This window comes from Pteropus vampyrus, unplaced genomic scaffold, assembly GCF_000151845.1.
Source record: "Pteropus vampyrus isolate Shadow unplaced genomic scaffold, Pvam_2.0 Scaffold74, whole genome shotgun sequence".
NCBI classification, from domain to species: domain Eukaryota; kingdom Metazoa; phylum Chordata; class Mammalia; order Chiroptera; family Pteropodidae; genus Pteropus; species Pteropus vampyrus.
This window is the reverse complement of record NW_011888855.1, coordinates 4,804,393-4,809,891: the sequence shown is the minus strand read 5'-3', so window position 1 is coordinate 4,809,891 and position 5,499 is coordinate 4,804,393.

The window sequence follows — 5,499 nt, the reverse complement described above, 5'->3', positions numbered from 1 at the left end:
CAGCTGAGCCACTGCTTTACCTCAAAGGAGAGCCCAGGAGGTGATCCTCAGTGAGAGTCCTCCCCACCCCTCTCTCTCCCTGCGGCCTCAGTTCAGTCTCTTGTACCCATCTGGAGTTACAGAAATCTAGAAAACAAGCTGGCCAAGACAGAACTCACAGAGTGGCGAGAGACAATCCTCGCTGAAGGGGTGGGCGTGGAGGAGAAGGCCTGGGGACCCTGTATCTGTCATACCACTCAGAACCGGGATCTGTGCCACAGGGTAAGAAGAGGAGACTGAGCTAGGTGTCCAGAGGCTTATTTTCTCCTTAGTTGTCCTGAGCTGGTCTGAAGCCTCTGCAGCAGACACCCAGTAGTCACACAGCTGCTTCCTGGGAATCTCTGTCCAGAGCTGGAGACCCCACCCTCCAAAGAGCTCAAGGTCAGCCCCCTTCTGAGCTGCTAATGGGACAACACTAAGTCGAGAGGAGTGGCTCAAGTCAACAGGAGTGGTGGGGACCTCTGGCACTGGGTAAGACAAATTAATGTGTCACTCCAGGGGCAAGAAGCAACACTCAACCCAAGGCCCCCAGAAGGGAGGTCAGTGCCTCTCTGCTCCTGAGCCTGGGCCCCTGGCAGGTAGGGACAAGAAAGTAGGTTCCTCCCCAACCCTGGGAGCACTGGTGCCTGGGCCAGCTGCTCTTTGCACTGCTAGTGGGGCTTTAAACGGCAAGGTACCTGCCCGGTGCTCATAATACATTTATCATTCTTATTTGTCTTGAACATCTTCCACATCCATCTTCTCGTGATGGAGAGGACCAGTGTGATCCCAGTTTTACAGATGAAGAAACCAAGGCTCCTAGAGGCTCCTAGAGGTTGTCTTTCTGAGTCAAAATGCAGCCCGTGATCAGCATCCTCTAGGAGCCTGTTAAAACTGTAGGCTCTCAAGCCCCACTCCGACCTACTGAACCAGAATCTGCCTTTCAGCAAGATCCCCAGCCGAGTGTGAGAAGCACTGGGCTGAACATCCACCCAAGATCTGGAGTCACTCTAATACTTTATAACAAGCGCTGCCACACTTTGAGTGATGAGCACCTAATGGGTTCTAGCAAAAGCGCATAACAGACCCTCTGCTCTCTAGCTCGAGACCTCTTTTAAAACACACAGATTTTGCTTTGAGCTACCCTGAAGGCGAGATGGCCATCTGTATGCTCCAAACTCTGGGACTGGCCTCGATGTGCAGTCTTTACTACGTCTGACCAGGGCAAAGAAGAGCGATGCCGCCCTCAGCTGGCAGCTCTCACACTGCAGCTCCCGCAAGGCCAAATCAGAGGAGGGTGTTCAGACTCAGGAAGCCAGGGATCCTCCAAATAATGCTCTATTCAGAGCAGATTTTGGGGGAGGTCAAAAGCCCCATATCCTAGACACACAACTCTCCAGAAGGTTAACATTCTTTAAGACAGCCGGAGTCAGGATTGCTGGCTCTGCCATCCACTTAATCTGTGAGCTTCGCCTACTTTGGCCTTCGCCTCATCCAGAAAGTGGAGAGTCGGATGTGATCTCAAGTATAGTCTTAAGATTCTGGAGTTTTTTCTACATTGAAAATGCTGCACTTGTGTTTCAAGTATTCGCTCAGCACCTGTATTCTGTGCTTCACGGGGGCTACAAGGGACAGTTGTGAACTAGGCAGAGTCCCTCCTTCAGTTGTAGGACATGGAATGGACAAGGATGGGACCAGTCACACGACAGGCCCCTCGCCCAGCCTGGGCTTCTACGACGACCGCATGGGCCCTCTCCATTTTCAAAGTCCTATCCCACGATTGGCCTGGCAACCTCATGAGTCCCAGAAGCCTCCCCACTGGCACTGCTGAAAGATATCCCACCCTCTTCTGGAACATCTTCTGATCCAACTCATCCTCAGAAATGCTTTGCTGGGATTTATATCTTGGAAGCTGAGCCATTAAGATAGTTTTCCAAGTGTTTCCAGCTTTTTCTTCCTCAAGCATTAGCCAAATCTTAACTGAATGGCAGGCCAGCATATCTTAAATTTTAAAATGCATGTAGGACAACGTAAGTGGTAGAAAGGGCCTGCTGACTTGTGATAAGAGAAGTATTTGAAGTGTTCTCTCTCCTTTCATTGATCCAGGACTCTAAATCTAACAAGTCCACCTGGCCTTCGGAGGATGTAAATCCAGACACGACTAATGAAAAAGGCCCCAAACACAGCTATCTACGTTCTTTTTTTTTTTTTTTCCTGCTTGTTGTGCTTGAACCTGACAAATGCCACTTAGGAGTTAGTTAGAAGTAAATATCCCCATTCTCCCTCCCTGTCCTTATGGCATGTGCCAAAACTGGAGTGGCAAGTCAGGATTAGCCTGGCCCTTTCCCTTGGGTATTGGACAAATCTGGAAAGCATTCCGTATTGTTTTCACACCCCCGAGGGCTTTTCTTTCCTGATCCCCCAGAAACCTGCTGCCTCTTTCAGCCTCCTGCAAGTGTCGCTCCTACCTCAACGTGACCATTTTTCCATCTTTCCTCCTAGTCTGCTGCTTCAGAGGTTACCCCCTTCATTTCTACACTTACAGCACCTACTCTACGCAGCGGTACCGAGCTCAGAGGAGACAGGGCATTGAGGGTCACGTCCCAGGGCGGCCCCAGCCAGAGGCAAGGGAGGGCCACTCCAGAAAGGGATGTACTGGCAACTCCATGACTGCCACGGTCTCTAGATAACTGTGGGAACTCTCCCTATTTACACACAGGACAGTGGGCCCAGGAGCTGCGCAACCTCCTTCCTCTCCAAGCTGACCTCTCATCTCAACCAGGCCAGGCTTCTTCACCAAGCGTTCTCTACCTGTGGCCTACCGCATGCCCCTGAAGCCCTGCCTCACCCTTCTGAAGTGCTCCCACTCCCACAGGATCTAACCCCAAAGGCCACAGCCACCTGTTCCCACACTCCCCTCCTCCCTAACATGCCTCACACAGGATCAGTCCTCTCTGGCGTCCGCTTCCTCTTCCTGATACATCCAAACACGACCCTTCATTCACTGAACCAAAAACGCACCGCAACCCCCAAAGCTTCTTCCACAGCCTCCCGTAGTTTCAGGATCTCTCGACTCCAACACGTACAATGCGTTCATCTTACACAGACTCCCACCAATGTTTCCACTGACAGCTGCACACTCGAAGCTCCACGTGCCTATTAGTATGTCTTTTTCTCCAGGTTTGAAACCCTGGAGCCACGTTTTTTTAAATGCACGTCTAGCTTTTTTAAGCATTATAAAATTCCAAAATGCTTATTCCACAAATCTTAGAAAATACAAACAAGCAAAAACTTCACAAATAGAAATCACTTTGGGAAACCATTTCATTTGGAATCATCCATCCAGTTTTGGTTTTTATACAAATATTTCATGGTTTTTTCCAAACATGGGAAACTATGCATACTGTTTTATAAGCTATATTTCTCGTGTAAAAACAATCTTTTACTCAAAGCCATTTAAAGAAAAATGGTGGAAATGCGACCAGTGTATTATCAAAAGCCATAAACAAAACATCATCAGGTCGCTGAAGCCTGCCTCCCATTGCCTTCTCATTAGGTTAACTACTTTCCCAACTTCTAACAGCATAGTTCGCCTTAAAGCCACTTCTGAATCTTCCCTTTTCCTCCAGGTACCAAGCCCTAACATTGCCCCCTTCATTTGGCTCATCCTTTCAAACATGAGTTATTTTGGAAGTCCTACCACCTACAGCTTCCCCACCCTGGGCTCACTCATTTTACATACATCACATGAGTATTCCTGAAACATTGACACTCTCAAGCTGCTACAAGATCTAAGCAGCCCAGCGCTGTACACCAGAACTCTGATCTCAGCCCTACTGCCTGTGACAGCTCCCCTACAAAAACCACTTAAGATCCTTGAAAGGCCTCACTGGTTGAATCCGCACCAACCCGATGGGAGTTCTGAAAGACAGCTCATGTTGAGCCAAAGCTGCCCCATTCTAAAACCTTCACACCTGCCCCAGCTTTGCCTCCAACACCCTCTTCCCCAGGGACATGCAGGGAACACTGGTACCTCTTCTGGGTTAACAGGCCTGTGACTCTTTCCTGGTGACCCCAACAACCCTGTAAAGTAACTATGCTCTGTATGATCGCTAGCTGGCCAGTCCCAGGCTCCCTACTCACCTTAGCTGGTACCCACTCCTCTCCCATGGATGGAGGCCCAGAACACCAACCTTTCTACAGACAAGTTTCTTGAAGGTGACTGGCACAGGCTCTGTTGGTAGGCCCTGGCAGGTAAAGCTCTCCTAGCACAACCAGACATGGGGACTGTTCAGTGGCAGGACTCCAGAGTAAGGCCCTTGTTCCCTCCCCATGTAGGCCCCATGCCTTATACAGTTACGGTCTCTTCCAACGACTTTGACCCCTTTCAAACCCTCATCACCAGCCCACATATACACCAACACACATGTGCAAATGCACCCACCACACACGCCCTGGTGGCAACTGTTACTAGCACACTCTGGGCCATGCCCTGTTCTTTAAACAGCGAGATATCAGTCCTGACACTGGCTTTTATGGGGCCATAGCCTACCCTCTGCTATTGTTAAAACTCTGAAAGCAGAACCAGTACAGGGACAAGGTTCCTACATTGAAGAACTGGGCCAGGACGACACAGGAGAATGAGTACAGAAAAGGAGCAGCTTCTTGCCACCCGATGTGCTGTGCCTCGATTATTCAGAATGGAGGTCTCTTGACAAGTTAACAGGAATTTAGCTAAGAGAGTTCTTACCTCTGGAGAATAGTTTTTATTGAAAACATGCAAACACACACACACACACACACACACACTCACTCACTCATTATGAAATTAAGGAAACCATTCCTTTGAGTGTAAGACAGGTTTCTTTTATTAATTTTTCCTAAACTTGTCTCACGTTTACTGAACGTTTTTCTTAGTGTAAGAACGTGACCTGGAGCTTTAACAAACCAATTTGGATAATGCAACCTGGATAAATGCTTGTCTGCACATAAATCATCAATTCACACTGTCTGGCCTGGCCTCCATGTAATCCAATTGGTCTTAGAGCCTGCTTAAACAAAGAGCAAGCAGACCACATCATCTTATTTCTAGTTTAAACTTTAAACTTCAAATTCACCCCCATCCCAACACCCATACCCTCCCCCACCCCCCCACACACAAAAAAATTATTTGAGAAGAAATGGCCATTGAGGACTGAGTCAGTTGCATAAGAATTGGCTTACTCCTGCAGCAAGCACTCCAAAGTAGCTACTGGCCTCATAGCAGGCCAGTCAGAACTCTTGAAGCATGACAAGTAGAGAATGGATAGAGGATGCTCTAGGAACAGGGCCAATTCTTGGTGCCGCTGGGCGTCTGTGCATGCTTACACACCAACATAAATATACTTCTGCCTTCCTTCTAAGCAATGTTTCTCTATAGCACTCAATTTTTTTAGTGCAGAGATGGGACAGAAACGTACTCTATATATGCAAGGTATAATA